At 39.6% G+C, this 17,873-nt stretch overlaps 1 protein-coding gene across 7 annotated transcripts in view; it reads right to left on the bottom strand.

Moving 5' to 3' along the window:
• The window catches only part of ESR1 (estrogen receptor 1), a 276,758-nt gene that overhangs the window by 49,348 nt on the left and 209,537 nt on the right, over positions 1 to 17,873 (bottom strand). The window lies entirely within an intron of this gene.

The following is a 17,873-nucleotide window of genomic DNA, read 5'->3' on the forward strand; positions in this document are numbered from 1 at the left end:
ACAGGTGATCAAAAGTTTGGAATTCTAGCAGGAGCAAAACATTCTTACAATGAGGCGCTAAAGGAAACTTTCCCTCTAATGTTAATTTACTCAACAGTTCATTGATGATGAACCAATTTAAATATTTTACAGCATATTTTATAGCATGATGAGAAGGAGGATGGCCTAGTGGATAGAGCATGGGCCTGGGAGTCGAAACAACTTTGGTTCTAATCCCGGCTCTGCCATTTGTCTGCCGTGTGAACTTGGGCAAGTCACTTCACTTCTCTTTGCTTCAGTTACCTCATCTGTAAAATGGGGATTGAGACTCTGCACTCCATATGGGACAATGTGTCCAACCCAATTATCTTGTATCTACCCCAGCACTTAGTACAGTGTCTGGCACCTTGTAAGTGTTTAACGAATACCATTAACAATGCCACCACCAGTTCATCAAACAGCAGCCTACTGTGTGTAATGCACTTAGGAGTGTACTGTGGCAACTTCTGTCCTCAAGAAGTTCACAATCTAACAGGGTAGAATGGAAAAGTGGATAGTCAAATAAGTGTTTAAATAGCAGAATACATTAATCAATTCATACAAATATTTTATGTAGGGTTGTGTGTGCATTAAATGCTAAGGTGGTATTTTGTATATGACCAAGGAGTAATAAAAAATATTATTTGTTCAGCATTTACTAAGTGCAGGGGTTGATGTAAGCAGATCAGGCACAGTCCCCGTCCCAGATAGGGCTCATAGACTAAGAAGAGAACACAGATATTTAATCCCCATTTTCAGCTGAAGTGAGACAGAGAGAAATGACTCACCCAAGATCAAACAGTAAGTAAGTGGCAAAGCCGGAATTAGAACCCAAGTCCTCTGACTCCAAGGCTTGTGTTCTTTCCACTAGGCCATACTTCTTCTCATGTTACTAAACAAGGAATACCACTCCCGGCCTACGGATGGGCAATATGATTTTGTTTCCTGTTCTCTAAAGAACGGACTCTATGGCTAGGTCTAAACAATACGTTCAAGAGATAAGGTAATTATCCAGAAAATTCAGGCAAAAAAAGTGAATAAATTAAGAAAACTAATAAATTAGTTTGAACAATCCAAGAAAAACATTTTTTTCTTCCACATTCACCCAAATCCACCCAGAGAGCCTGAGCTCTCAGCTTGTTTTGACTGTGGAGACTTGGCCACAGCATGGGTTCTGCATACAAGTGAGAACAAGTGCACAGCTCCAGCAAAGTTCACATTTCCCACTCCTGATAACCCCTACTTTCTTGATTAATTTTTGGAGACTTATAGAAATGAACTGGGGAATTCAGAAAAGTCTAAATAATTTTCTCCTACTATTCAGGGCCAAAGTGGAATTTTTATATTGAATTATCCCAGACATTATCTCAATCCTCTTCAGTTTCACTGCAAAATCCTTTGCCTGTCTATATACTATCTACCAAATGGGAGGACGGAGGAGGGGAATGCATAGTCCAAGCATTAGGGGAAGGTAAATTGCTTTGAATAAAATAAATCTTTCACTTTTCCCAGCAACCCAGCCTTAATAATAATAATAATGTTGGTATTTGTTAAGCGCTTACTATGTGCCGAGCACTGTTCTAAGCGCTGGGGTAGACATAGGGGAATCAGGTTGTCCCACGTGGGGCTCACAGTCTTAATCCCCATTTTACAGATGAGGGAACTGAGGCCCAGAGAAGTTAAGTGACTTGCCCACAGTCACACAGCCGACAAGTGGCAGAGCTGGGATTCGAACTCATGAGCCCTGACTCCAAAGCCCGTGCTCTTTCCACTGAGCCACGCTGCTTCTATGGACAGTGAACATTATAAGTATATTATTTTTTTTAAAGAAGGACATTTCCTTTTTAGTGAAAAACAAAAAAATGGAGGGAAAATGTTTGGAGAATGAAGCTTTAAAAATAACATCTCACAGTCAAAATAGAGAAATGTTCCTTTCTCAGTATTGCATCTCCGTTTACTTAACAGACTGTACGCCGGCAGGGGAGAAAGTGTAAGTGTGGGAAGAAATCAACATTCACCTGCTGTGACCAAAAGTTCACTTTAAAAACTGAGAAAGATCTTTCTTAATAATCTCTTTTTTTTCTATCTTTTGAATAGCTCCCTGCTTTCCCTTTAAGGAAAATTTTTTTTCATTATTTCCCCCATCAACAGTTTCCTTTTTTCAGTTCTTTTCTATTTGTTGATCAGTGGCTTTACAGTCATGACTTGTTGATCCCTACTAAGGGCCCAACCGTGTATTACTATTACTATTGATGATAATAATAATAATAATAATCATGACACAAAACACCTGGAGTAGATACCAGATAATCAGATTGGACACTGTCCCTGTCTCACATGGCACTCACAGTCTAAAATGGAGAGAGAACTTGTATTGAGTCCCATTTTAAAGATGAGTGTAATGAATGCTCTTCAAAACTAATAAAACCCCCATATAATGATAATTGTGGTTTTTGTTAAGTGCTTATCACGTGCAAAGTGCTCTAAGCACTCTGGCAGATAAAAGATACTCAGCCCCCTGCCTCCACCACTTGTTAGCTGTGTGACTTTGGGCAAGTCACTTCACTTCTCGGTGCCTCGGTTATCTCATCTGTAAAATGGGGATTAAGCCTGTGAGCCTCACATGGGACAATCTGATTACCCTGTATCTCCCCCAGCGCTTAGAACAATGCTCTGCACATAGTAAGCGCTTAACAAATACCAACTTTACTTTACTCCATCGCTTAGAACAGTGCTCAGCACATAGTAAGTGCTTAACAAATACCAACATGGTTATTATTATTAATTTCTCTGTGCCTCAGTTACCTCATCTGGAAAATGGGGATTAAGACTGTGAGCCCCATGTGGGACAATCTGATTACCTTGTCTCCCCAGATCTTAGAACAGTGCTTGGCACATAGTAAGCACTTAACAAATGCCATTATCATTATTAATACTACTTCATCTGCTCTGAAGGAATGCATTTGCAGAAAACTGTTCCCATCCTGTTTTATGAACATCCAATGGGATTTGCCATTACATCTTCATTAACATAACCTGCATAACTCCGGACAGAAGGAAGTACACTGAACAAATATTGGAGATGTGTGATGTCTGAGGAATTTCCAGTCAGTTCACTAAGTGAAACCATAACGTCCTGAAAGGCTTTGTATGTCTCTGCCAAGGGCACTGACACACTATTCCGCATCAGGCTACAGCAAGGTAAAATTCAAAGTTGGTCCAAGTGCAATACTGACAATATTTCTCTTGGCACCCAAAGTGGCAGTGGAAATTATTTATTCTGAGACTCCAGGATGAATTACTGTTCAACCATTTGAATACTGAAGGGACCAAGCAGATCTGAGGCTGAGTTCCTGTGGGCTCTTACTCCTTTCTCCAGGTCTCGGCAGACACACAAAATGATGGAATTGGTATGCAAGCCACAGAAGGAATCTGTTGTTGCTAGGGCTTCACTTAAAAGTCCAACAACTTAATATCCAATCGCAACTCAAAAATCCAAGTTGAAATGAAATGAATAAATAAGTTTGGGGTGGAATTGTTAAAGCAACAGTTCAGAAAGGAGGTAATTACCAAAGAACCCTAATTCTTCAGTAGAAGTGACGATAATAAATCTAGAGGATTCTCTCTCACATTATGAAGTTCTAACAAAGCTGAGAAAAACATGGGATTTATTTTAAAGGAAACACTGCTTCAGCCGAGGATTGGAAGAACAGAGATTTGCCAGGCAGGACAGCCTTAACTCCTACTGTGAGACGTGACAGCCAGGAATGATTAAATCCTTCACGTATTCTATCAGTCTGGTTTTGAGAGAATCTAAAAATCCCCTTGTGGGAGAACCTTGTTCTAGTACTCATCCTCTCAAATGTAGTCGATTTGCTCTTAAGTGATGGCAGAAGGCCCACAGGAACAGGATTTGAAGGTGCATTTGTTCTTGGCACGTACAGAAAGTCTCTTCTCTGCAGAGACGAAGTCAATTTGTCTGTTCTTCAGAAGCACTCAGTCAACTATTGGTCCATATGGGGCAAAAGGACCCTACATAAACACATATACCAGTACACACATATATATGCATGCCACCACTGGGCAACAAGAACTGAAAGGGTGCCCAATAAGAGATAAATATATGGATCATCAGCACTGAATAAAAGGAGATTGAAAAATTGGGAACAAGTTAGTTAATTTAGAGGGTATAGGCTTAAGAGAGTTAATTCTTTACTGAATGAAAGTATAGACTGAAAATATTTACAGTTCATATGCTTTATAAAAGTCAGTTGGGATAGTATTAATTATACTGTCTGGGGAACCATCAATTCCCCTAGAGTAAAAACATACCTATGTAACCAAAGGCAGGTTATAGATTCACAAATGGTTAATAATCGGGAGAGTGTCTATATAACTTTGGGAAAGATGTTTAGGGAAGGAAAAAAGTGAAAAAATATGCTAGAAAGGAGCACAACGTTATATTATTTATATTATGTTATATTACTATTATTATATTTGTCCTGGGATAGATACAGGTCAGTCAGGAAGGACAGAGTCCACGTGCAACATGGGGCCCATAGTTTAAATCAGAGGGAGGAGGATTCAATTCCCATTGTATAGTTGCAGAAACTGAGGCACAGATAATTTAAGTGATTTGCCCATGGTCACATAGCAAACAGTTGCCAGAGCCGGGAATAGGACACAGGTCCTCTGACTCCCAGAACCATGCTTTTTCCAACATGGCTATTCCTGGCTCTATTGTGTGACCTGGGGCAGGTCACTTAACTTCTCAGTGTCTCAGTTTCCTCATCTGCAAAACAGGGGTTCAATACCTGCTCTCTCTCTGACTTAGACTGCTAACCCCATGAGGGACAGATCCTGTGTCCGACCAGAATAACCTGTATCTACCCCAATGCTTAGAACAGTGCACGACACATAATAAGTGCTGAACAAATACCATAATTGCATATGTGTAAATATACACATAGATTCAAAATTTAAAGGGTCACAGGATGGAAGCCTTAAGCCAACTCTACAGTAGTGACTACTCTGTGGAGATGAGACAAGCTGGTGATTGGATGAGAATAGGCTTGTAGTACTGCCAAGACCTCTGGTCAGGATTGATTAATTGGGCAAATTCCCAGCCCACTTAGGAGTTAAGCTCAAGCAGCCAGTTTTATAATAAAGTCTGTCTCCGTGAGCTTGTCTAATTCTTTCTAGCCTCACCAAGCTGAACTGTGACAAGACATAACTACTTCCAAAACCTTATTTCATTAAGTTGAAAATGACATTAGCACTATTAAGAAGCATACAGGATCCTACAGATTCCTTTACATTCTTCTGGCTGCCAGACAATTTTCCTTCTGTTGATGTGTCTGCTAGATTGTCATTGCTACATGTGACTTAGGCTCAATGAGAACTTGTAGAAACAAGAGGAAATTGCCATTTCTACAAGTGCTCTCTCATTAACTGGAAGAGACTTAGACTTGAAAATCTGACTGGTGATATTTGTCCAATGAATTCATTAATTCAATCATATTTATTGAGCGCTTACTGTGTGCAGAGCACTGTACTATGAGCTCGGGAAAGTACAATACAACAATAAACAGTGTCATTCCCTGCCCATATACAGTCCTTAATGTAGCAAAAATGGTTAAGTTTGCAGTCTGTTTTTCTTCCACTGAGCTTAAAATATTTTCTTCCCTTTCTTGAAAGGTATCAAGAAAACTAAACGTTACCAGCATTTCTATGGTGCTGCATTTTATTTATGTTTTATGGCAAAGTTCTTTACATTAAAAATTAAAAGAATTCTTACCAAACGGTAATGACTACTTATATTTTCTAGATTAATTTCCCTAGAGTAATTTCCTCCTTTAAAATCCTGCCTCCTGGAAGACTCTTCAACAATTTGGGATCCTCAGAGATAACAAGGATGGAATCGTTGTTATTGAATTGGGCTAAGGAATAGTAGCTGGTTTCTTCACCCTCATGTCCAGGCTTCATGCATAATAGTGTTTGTCTATTTGTCAACCTGTAATTCCTCCACTTAGGGAGCTTTTCTAGTTCTATACTCTCTATGTTTAAGGGATTTTAGTACATCATTAATAGGTAACTGGTAAGAACAACCAGGCTAGTTTGATAAGTCAGCTAGCAGCATAAATGTTCACACTTTTATGGAGAATAGATATAATAAAAAAGAATTGCTAATGCACGACAAGAGTACCATCTTCCTAATATTTTTTTGCTTATTTTGAGAACAAGAATAAAAAACAAGTGGTACGTTTCAATAAGGAAAATAATACATCTTTAAATGGAAATGATTTTTCGTCTTATTACCCTGAAGGGATTCACAGTGACAATAAAACCAGGCTATCTTTACTGGAAGTTTGAGGAATAAAAGCTTTAAGCAATTTAGACAGCATTTTAGAAATGGAAAGTTCTCAGGAGGCATATTCCAAGTCAAGGAGACCTTGTTGAAAAACTACAGGAAGAAACTTTTTTTTCAGGTGTTTTTTCTTTCCTTGGCTTTGATCAACATTTGGACTTTCTTCATTTCCCTTTATTGGCAGAATTAGGGAATATATGAGGGAAAAATGGGTGCTATGCCCTTCAAAATGATCTTCCTGTGCAATGAAAAAGCAAGCAACATCAATAAATGTATAACTACTACCTAAAAGGTTTCAGTTCTCACTTATTCCTGCTGTGGCGCAAATGGTTGTGGCTAAAATTACCTGAGGAACATTACTTTGACCCTACCTTAGTGGTTTTCAAAATGACAGCTCCAAACATGGATTCATTTGATGTTAAATTACATTTGTTAAGGTATGGATCGCATACAGTGAAACTGGGGAATTAAAAACAACAGTCGAGGGAAATCCCAGCTGCTTACTTTTGTCATATTAGTGGGAGATGATGGCCAAAGGGATTTTGAAGCCAAAGATTGTTTTGAAAAGGAGGAAATAATCTTTAATGTGGTTTCCACCGCAAAAGTGGCAGAAAGGAGGATTGTGGTTGACTATTATTCCTGTAAAAATGGCTGAAACAGAAACTTCTCCATTGCTTGACTGATTTACACAGTTATATATAATTATCTATTTCCAGAGGTGCTGTTCATTCATTCATTTTATTTCTGTCTTTCCTTGTATTTAGAACCTATACTCCACAACCTGTCACTTGATAATGCTGATAGAGGAAAACTAGATGTTCAGTCGGAGGTCGAGGCCAAGGCCAATTCCCAGTTGGAAAGAGAACTAATTAGTTTAGAGGTAAGAATATAAAATATATTATCTGGATCTACAGAACAGGAAAAAAAGCAACGTTTTGGGACAAGCTGTTAATTGTACAATGCAAATTTGGACTCACATTCAAAAGCACAAAAATGAACAATAAAAAAGAATAGCAGCTGTGGTTAGTTCAATGATCACATACATTTTAAGACATCCCTCTCAATCTGTATCAAGGATTTACTCTATCAACCACTATTACGCCCAATGCACCAACTGCAGGATAGGCATGAATAGAAGTGAATCCTTATCTTTACCCAGAAAAACTCACACTCTTTCCCAGGTAAGCCAAGTCTTAATTAGAAAGAAAATGGACTAATAAGTGTGTAATAATGTTAAGACTGGTGTATTCTCTGTTATTTGATTTTAAAAACTGTCAGCACAAAGCTAAAATCTATGACAGAATTCTGCTACCTAACCAGCACAATGACCAATGATGCAATCAGTCAAGAAATAGAAAACAGAATCAAGTAGAACATCCTTGTAGAACAGTACAACCTTTAAGAGACAGGAGACAAGAGACAGTTTACCTCCAGACCAAACTAAAGGTCTGCAGATTAGTAATGTCGTTCAACCTTCTCTACAGCCATAAGACCTGGGTCACACAAGAGGGGCCACATCTAGCTCCTTGATGAGTTCTACCAATGTCACTTACAGGTCATCTCCACTCAACAAATGAACAAATGGCAAGATGAGGCAATCCCCTAGGTTCGAAATTATACTCACCCCCATACAGGTATGCTGGGTGGGAATCTAAGGAGAATGAAAGACAGCAGGATACCCAGACAGTTGCTATATGGAGAGTTGAAATTAGCAAGTCAAAAGAAAGGAGGGAGGAAATAGTGGTTTAGAGACAGACTAAAACAAACCTTCAGCCAATGCTAGTTTCCAACAGAGAATTGGGAGTCAAATGTTAGGTTAGACCTGCATGATGCACTGTCATCAAGAAGGGAATGGCTTTCTAAGCAAAAACTTCAAATGTAAAGAGAGACAAGGAGGCAAAAAAGAAAACAGCACCAGACACTTCAAGCATTAAGCACCAGACAAAAATACATCATTTTCTGTGCCCAAGTGGCAGGACCGTGGATAGTACATTGGACTTATCATCCATACATGCAGTCATGAGTAAGCTTCCCTGTCAGTGATGTCTTCTTCAAATATGAAGGACAGCTACAGACTGTCACCACTAATGGTGACATGTACCTGTGAGAGCATGCGGGTGTTATTGTTAAACCTAATAGGTAGGAAATAGATTTGAGGGACTTTTTAATTGGGAGATAGTGATCAGACTTTAGCATTCGTTCTAAAATTTGGGGAAACAGGAGGTTTAAATTTCAAATATTAAGGCTTTTTAAAATCATTCTTGTTATCTACAGAACAAGGTTTCCCATAAATATTACCTTTCCAACATGGGCAAGTGACACTAACAATTCTTGCTTGACATCGCAAGCACTTACCTGTTGCCATACCTAATCATATCAAGGAAATCTTCCAAATTAAGTATATGAGACATCAGCATCAGGCCAAAACTTAACAGTAACCCAGGCTTAGTTTAGAAGAGGGGCTTCTATAATGGATCAAAAAAGCATCCCAAGAGTTATCAAGTGATATGTAAAAACAGGTATTAGAGATTAGGTAAATTCAGACTCTTTACAGAGTGGGTACAGAGTAGAGAAGCTGTAAGCTCAATGTGGGCAAGGAATGTGTCTGCTTATTGTTATACTGTACTCTCCCAAGTGCTTAGTACAGTGATCTGCACACAGTATGTGCTCAATAAATACGACTGAATGAATGAATGAATTGAAGTCCCTTATAAAATATATGCTATCTTGCATTTAAAGATGACCAAACCTTCTAGATATCATACTCCAGAGAGCAGGGAGTTATGACTATATCCCACGCAATGTCATAAATCGATGTCACTATGCAGACAGTATAGATTAATAAATTGACTTAGGCCCATTTCAACAATAAAAATATTAAGACAAATAATTTAAATGCTAATTTTCCAACTTTTGAACACTGAACACTAACACTAAATTAACACTAACATTAACACTAAATTTTCAAAAGTGATTTAGCGACTATGAATAGGGTTAAATATAGTAAAAGCCTAAATCTACAAACCTTACTAACAGGAAAGGCCAAGTGATATAAATATCCAGCTATCCAAAGAACTTGAAGTGGTAAAGTGTAACTTGAAATAACATAACTCTCTTCCTCCTGAGACTTCCAATATTTCCCAATTCTTCTTGTGTTGGACAATAGCCCATGAGATTAACATTTTCCATAGTATCTCAAATTCTGGAACTGCTCCTGAAAAAGAGATCCACTGTGAATGGACTCTGGAATTGCTTAGTTTCAATATGAAGCAATCTAAAATACTTGCTTCACCATTCTTTTATTTTTCAGTCTTTTCAATCTTTCCAAAGTGAAGCAGCATGGCACAGAGCATAGGCTTGGGAGTCAGAAGGACCTTGCTTCTAATCCTAGCTCTGCCATTTGTCTGCTGAGTGACCTTGGGCAAGTCAATTAACTTCTTTGATCCTCGGTTACTTCTATAAAATGGGGATTTAAGATTGTGAGCCCCATGTGGGTCACGGATCGTGTTCAACCTGATTAGCTTGTATCTTTCCCAGCACTTACTACAGTGCCTGGCACTGTCTAACAAGTACCAAAAACAATTTCATTGTTTTCTCCAGAGTACTTTGTTTTTCCTTTATATTTTTCACTCTTTTCTCTCATTCATCATTTGCCATTCAGGTTCCTTATTTCTTATTTATAAATTTTGGTGAAAGGGAAAACAAAACAATTAAAGGGACCTTCATGGAGGTGAAGCAACTTTTGGACTGTTCATCTTTCAGGTTAGAAATGGGCTTGTAATTAAGAACTGTGTGACTAGCAAAAATACGATGCTTAGAACTTAAAACTATCTTGCTGATATTTGATGAATCATTTTACTCAGCCCTCCTGATAAGGCACAACTTCACTAGAGTAAATATGGAGATGAGTGAAGAATTGATTGTTTCTCCTTTGCCTTTTTTGATGCTTAATTGGATTCGTGGTCTTCAGATTGATGAGCATTGTTTATAAGTTGAAAAATAAAAAAGGCCAGTTAATAAATTATTCACCTGCTTCCCCAAGTAGACAGACTCTAGTGATATTATAAAGTATATGTTACCCTAAGTGCCTGGTAGGTTAGTTCTAGGGCCATGTAACTCAGACAAGGTTGATTTGTTTTCTTAAATTTACCAGATTTTCATGCTAAACATGATGGAAAAAAGAAAGCCATTTATGATAGTTTTTCTGGTAAAATGTATCATGACCTTAGGGGGCAATTTATTCTACTGCCTTTCTCCTTTCTCTTGATAAATGTTCCCAAAACCTCAGGACGTGGCTCTTCTAGCAAGTCTGTCACTAGATCAGAGGAACAACATGGCAGAACCCTGACCCAGACCAGAGTAAATGTCATGGTTCTCATTTACCGGTAGCTTAAATGGGAAAATTAAGGGGATACAGAGATGGAATCCTACTATTTCTTCAGTGATTGGCATTTCATATTTATTACCTAGGAAACAAACCCATAAACACAAACTGAATTGAATGCTGTGCTTTTAGAAAAGCAATTTTCTTCCCCTAATAACTCCCCCACCAGCTACACATAAGAGTTCCATATCACCCTCAGGAAAGACCAAAACTTAGTTGACCATTAAAAAGTGAGTCTAAAACAAGATAAACAAGTCTCTTACTTAGGGGTATGGAGTGCACAAATCTACGGAGAGCTAATGAAGCTCTTGAAAAGACTAGCATCTCTTGCACTGTCACTTTACTGAAATGCTTGTGAGGCTTATTATTGTATTGCAATTATATGCTATAGAAGAGCTAGATAAACATCTGTTTCAAGGATAGGGCCCATGACTCTTGCTAAAAGATTTCAATCCTGTTTACTTGAACACACAGCCTCTAAATGCAGCAGTGAGTACTCTTCAGAAGTATTTCAGTTTCGCTATTCAGGTAACTTGAAGTAACTCTGGCTGATGGTTTGGTTGATGATGGGCATAGCGGTAGTGTCATTAAAATGCTGCTTGTTTATAAAGAGTATATGTAGCTCTGCTTCAGAATGACAACAACACAATTCCTGCTTTTTGGAGTATTATTTAGTTGCTTTTCAATTGATTTTATTGTAATCTGCTCTGAATAGAGGGCTTTCGTGCAGTATTTTTGGTCAAAAAGTTTATCCGTACTGTCAAATATAATGAAATTGCAAGTGCAATTTCACATTTTCTTTCCTATATCTGACAAAAAGCTTCTTTTTCTGGTAAGAGGAAAGGCCGTTGCTGAGTTCCACACAAATGGCCTGAGACACTGAGCTGGTAAATCTTGACCATAAACCATGTGGTCACTGATCAATTCTTTGATATTGCTGCATCGTGGAACTGTTTATCCCCTGACTTTGTCCTATCTTCTATCTGACCTATCAGTGGGTGTTTTGCTGTTTTGATCACTACTATCTTCTTGTAACTGCACCCAAATGACTAACTCTACTCTCCTGCCTCGTAAAAGGTTTACAACCAGAGAGAGAATTTGCTTTTTTTAGTTTGTTTGTTTTTGTTTTCACCTTTTGTCATTTATTGCCAGTAAGTGAGATATCAATCTGTACAAACTTTAGATAAAAAATGGAGCAATTTGATATATTGTTTCTTCCAATGAAAGGTGGAACACAGTGCAGACACAAACACACCCCCAACATATCTGCTGTGAATTTTCCCTTATCTCATGATTGCGAGTGCCCAAAAACCCTGAGATGAATTTTTTTCCATTTTTAGTGTTTTCCTCTTTAGAGAAGCAGTGTGCCTCAGTAGATAAGAGTATGGGGTGAGAGTCAAAAGAAGCTGGGTTCTAATCCTGCCTCCATCACTTGTCTGCTGTGTGACCTTGAGCAAGTCACTTGGGCAAATCTCTGTGCCTGAGTTACCTCATCTATAAAATGGGAATTGAGACAGGGAGCCCTATGTGGGAAAGGGACTGTGTCCAACCCAATTATCTTGTATCTACTCCAGCATTTAGTATACTGCCTGGCACATAGTAAGAGCTGAATAAATACCAAAATTATTATGATTGTTATCATTTTTAATAATAATAATGATAATCAATACGATCAGCAGACCTATGAAATTGATCAGACATCCAGATCACCAGTATGCCTACTGACACACCAAGTCACTCTAGCAGGCCCACCTACCCCTGTCCTGGGTGGGTGAAAAATGACCATTCCACATGCTGCACTATTTTTTGGTGACATCTTGACTTGCTGCTGCTTCACTGCACATCAGTGCTCCCAAGGAATGAGCAGCGATCACACTACCTACTCCTCAGTCTCAGAAATAGGGTCCATGAGAGGGGTCTAGGATTGGGCAGGTATGTCTTGGGAGCAGCAAACCTAATCTGCACCTGAGAATCCAGCACAGACTCAACTCCTTTAACTTGGAAGCCTCCTATGATAGTACTGCAAACAATGTTGGTTGCTGAAACATAAGGCTGAGGTTTTCCTCATTTTCTAGATCTTCAGGGAAGTGTCAATTAGTGTCACAGCAGAATTGATTCAGTCTGTCACCAAATCCTGTCAGTTCTACCTTCCAGACATATTTGGAACCTAGCAACTTCTTCTCCACCCAAACTGCTACCACTCTGAGCCAAGCACTTTCATATCCCGCCTTTACTACTGCACTGCTGATTTTCCTTGACTTCTGTCTCTCCCCTCTTCAGTTGATACTTAACCCTGCTGCCTGGATCAATTATCATTCAGTTCTTATCTCCCCACTCCTCAAAGAACTGCAACAGTTGTTCATCCACCTCTGCATCAAATGGAAGCTCCTTACTATTGGCTTAAAAGACTGAATCAGCTCCTTCCCTCATACCTTGTTAAGTCCTACTACAACCCAATCCGCACACTCTGCTACGCTAACACCAACATATCCTTTTAACTTTGATCTCATCTTTCCTGCTGCCAGTACTTTGCGTATGGCCTTACTTGACTAAGCCCTCACTTTCCTGTCTAATTCCTTCTGTATTGCCTAAACATTTGATAATTTGATATTCACTGCCCCCCAATAGCACTTATGTACATATCCATCTGTAGTTTATTTTATTTTACACCCACTACCTGGGAGAACTCATTTAATAATAATAATAATAATGATGATGATGATGATGATGATGGTATTTGTTAAGCGGTTACTATGTGCCAAGCACTGTTCTAAGCACTGGGATAGATACAAGGTAATCAGTTTGTCCCACGTGGGGCTCACAGTCTTAATCCCCATTTTACAGATGAGGTAACAGGCACAGAGAAGTTAAATGCCTTGCCCAAGGTCACACGGCAGACAGGTGGGAGTGCCGGGATTAGAACCTACATCCTCTGACTCCCAAGCCGGTGCTCTTGCCACTAAGCCACGCTGCTTCTCATTTGCTCCCATGGCTTCAACTACCATCTCTTTGCAGATGATTCCAAAATCTCTTTCGCCAATCCTTATCTTTCTCCTTCTCTGCATTTCCTCCAGTCCTCAGTACATCTCAATTTAGATGTCCCACTGACACCTCAAATTTAACATGCTCAAAACAGAATTTGTCATCTTTCCATCCAAGCCTTGTCCTCCTCCCTTGTCTTTCCCTGACTTTTCACTGTGGACAGCACCACCATCCTCCTCGACTCACAAGCCGGTAACTTGGGAATTATCCTTAACATCTCTTTCATACAACCCACATATTCAATATGTCATCAAATCCTGTCAGTTCTACCTTCATAATATCGCTAAAATCTGCTCTTTGCTCTCCATCCAAACCACTACATTGTTCCAAGCACTAATCCTATCCTGCCTTGATTACTGAATCAGCCTCCTTGCTGACTTTCCTGCCTCCTGTCTTTCCCCACTCCAGTTCATAATTCACTCTGCTGACTGGATCGTTTTTTCTAAAAAAATTCAACCCATGTTTTTCTACATCTCAAGAATTTTCAGTGATTTCCCATCCACCTCCTCCAACAGAAACTCCTTACCACTGGCTTTAAAGCTTTCAATCACCTTGACCTCTCTTAACTTTTCTCCTTGATTTGCTACTATAACCCAGACCACACACTGCTCTCCTCTAGTGACAACCAACTCACTGTATCTCGAGCTCATCTACCTCAAGGCCAAACCCTCACCTCTGGCCTGGAACAACCTCCCCCCTCACATCCATCATCCTCCCCACCTTCAAAACCTGATTAAAATCACATCTCCTCCAAGAGGCTTTCCCCGCCTAATTTCCCCTACTCCCTCTCCCTTCTGCAATTCCCTTCCACTTGGATTTTTTTGCCATTTATTCACTCCACCCTCAGTCCGCAGGACTAATGTATAGATGTGCAGTTTATTTTTATTCATGTCAGTCTCCCCTTCTACACTCTACGCTCATTTTGGACAGAGAACATATCAATCAACTCTGTTATACTGTACTCTCCCATGCACTTAGTATAGTACTCTGCACATAGTAAGCATTCAGTATACACCATTAATTGACTAATTCCAGATCATAAGAGCATCTGCATCTAAGATGGCTTTAAATTTTCACTAAGGAAGAAAACATCCTCATTGTATTTAAATCAAACCTCTGATTATTCATAAAAGTGAAGACCTATGGTCACAGAAAAATCAATCTAAACTGAGCAACCCTAGCCAGCAATAGTTTAAAGAAACTTAAGAGTCTTGTTTTTTGCTCATCTACCTGACTAAACTTTCTCATTTTTCTGGAAACCACAGCCAGTTTGCTGTTAATGGCTTGGCTTTTAACATTTTAAAATGTTTGAACCATTTTCTCTCTCAAAAACTGTATGTAGATGCCTCTGGTTTTAGGGTCAGTCTTTATATCTAAATCGCCTGTTAGGATCAAGTGTATTTCTTCACACAACATCCCTCTTCTGTTGGAAATGGAGTGAGAAAATTAACACTCTATAAGTGTGGCAGTTCAAACTAAGTATCCACAAGAAATAGATGCTCACTGTAACCATAATGACCAGGATATTGAATAAGAAAAATTCAGAAATAGGGATATGGAGAAATGACAGATTCCCTTAATTTGGAAAACTGAACAATGATCTAATTATTAGAATAAGTAAAGTTGTTACCAATTCCACACAATGAGAAGAGCCGAATTATTTAAAAATGCAATAATGGGGAAAATGTTTAGTTGTCATGCAATAGTTTGTGTAACTTTATCCACACCAAGTTGCTTATGAATTAAATTTTCTTATAAACATTTAAGTTATATTTTAGAGCACTGAATTAATGTTACAATTACTGAAAAATGACAAGGGTGGAAATAAGGTGATGCATTAAATGTAAGAAAAATTACTACAAAGATTCATTCTAAGTTGTGAATTTATGTCTAGTACTCTAGTTGGGAATCTAGTACAGGGTGGTTCCTTCCTGTGCACAGGCTTAATTTTCCTGAGGGATTGTAGATTTGTGGCTTAGGAAGCATGCTAATATTGGTCTCGTCTGCTTTTGTTTTTAAGAGAAATTCAAACATACCTCTTTCACACAACACTTGGCATTGCAAAGCTGGCTCACAAAAACTTGCATGGAAAATGATCAGAGAGTTATAATCATAAGGATCTGCTCCTTCTCACCATTACTGAAACTTGGCTTTCCCCAGATGATACTGTCTCCTCTGCTGCTCTTTCTCTAAGGAGGGAGGGTAGGGGGTGGGGGTGACAGTGGGGGGAGAGGGTTGTGCTCATCTTCTCCTACTCCCTCTGACTCACTGGGAAAGGGGAAGGAGTAGGCTTCCTTCTCACTCCCCAGTGCTTCGTTTGCACCATTTCACTTCCTCCATTCCTCTCTTTCCCTTCCTTTGAAGCCCATATTCCCTGTCTTTAATTACTAGTCATGGTCATTTACCACCCACCAGGCCCCACCCCCTACTTTCTGAACCATTATGATCGTTTTCTCACATTCCTTCTCTTTCTCCATCCCTTCATCGATCCTTGGGGACTTCCCTATCCATGTGGATGTTTCTGATGATGCTTCCACTGCCTGCTTTCTATCACTCCTCAACTCCACTTGACCTCCTGCTCCACCCCACCTCACCCATTTACCACTCAATCTCATCGTCTCTAGTCACTGAACAATCTCTACCCTCACCAATTCTGAAATCCCTCTAATCAATCACAACCTCCTCACCTGCCTGTTCTTCCACCCATGCCCTCCCTGAAAATCTCTCCTGTTTGCCACAGAGATCTCTGATCTTTTGACCTGATCCAATTTTCTTAAGTCATCATGCCCATTTAGTCTCCCTTCAATCATTCCTCTCCAAACTTCTCTACAACCACTGTCTCTACTTCTTTGCCTCCAATTCTCTCCTTGACCCTTTCCAATCTGGCTTTCACCATTTTACTCCACACAAACCAATCCAATTGCCTCTACTCCATCCTAAACCTCCTAGACCTCTCAGCTGCCTTTAACACTGTGGACCAATCCCTTCTAGAAACATTATCTAACTTTGGTTTTACTGACACTGTCTTCTTCTGGTTCTCCTTCTATCTCTCTAGCCACTTCTTTTTAAGTCTCTTTTGTGGGATCCTCCTCTGTCTCCCATCTCCTAACAGTGAGAGTCCCTCAAGGCTCAGTTCTGGATCCCCTTCTATTTTCCACCTACACTCACTCCCTTGGAGAACTCATTCATTCCCATGGCTTCAACTACCATCTCTGTGCAGATGACTTCTAAATCTACATCTCCAGTCCATCGATCTCTTCCTCTACAGTCTACCCTTTCCTCCTGCCTTCAGGACATCTCAACTTGGATGACCCACTGACACTTCAAACTTAACATGTCCAAAACAGAACTCCTTATCTTTCCACTGAAACTCTGCTCTCCCTGAGTTTCCCCTCCTTGTAGACAGCACCACACCTTCATGTCTCACAAGCCTATAATCTTGACATTATCTTCAACTCACCTCTCCCATTCCTGTTAGCTCAACCCTCACAACTTTGCTAAAATCCATACTTTTTATGGTATTTGTTAAGCATTCACTATTTCCCAGGCACTGTAATAAGTGCTGGTTTAAATACAAGCAAATCAAATTGGACACAATCCAGGTCCCACACGGGGCTCACAATTTTAATCCCCATTTTGCAGATGAGTTCTTTTAGGCACAGAGAAGTTAAGTGACTTGCCAAGGTCACCCAGCAGACAAGTGGCAGAGCCAGAATTAGAACCCAGGTCCTTCTGACTCCGGCCCATGCTCTATCCACTAGACCATGCTGCTTCAAGGCAACACTGGTGGGACTTCAACCCACAATCCCACCATATTAGAAGTCCAATGCACTATCCATTGCACCACAGAGCCACCAAACTGCTACCTCATTAATCCAAGCACTTATCTTTTTCCACCTTAATTACTGCATCAGCCTTGCTGCGGACCTAACTGCCTTCTGTCTCTCCCCACTCCAGTTCACAGCTCACTCTGATGCCCAGATCATTTTTCTTCCAACCAATCAGTCCATGTTTCTCCACTTCTCAAGAACCTTCAGTGGTTGTCCATCCACCTTCACATTG

Source organism: Ornithorhynchus anatinus, chromosome 2 (assembly GCF_004115215.2).
Source record: "Ornithorhynchus anatinus isolate Pmale09 chromosome 2, mOrnAna1.pri.v4, whole genome shotgun sequence".
Lineage (NCBI taxonomy): Eukaryota > Metazoa > Chordata > Mammalia > Monotremata > Ornithorhynchidae > Ornithorhynchus > Ornithorhynchus anatinus.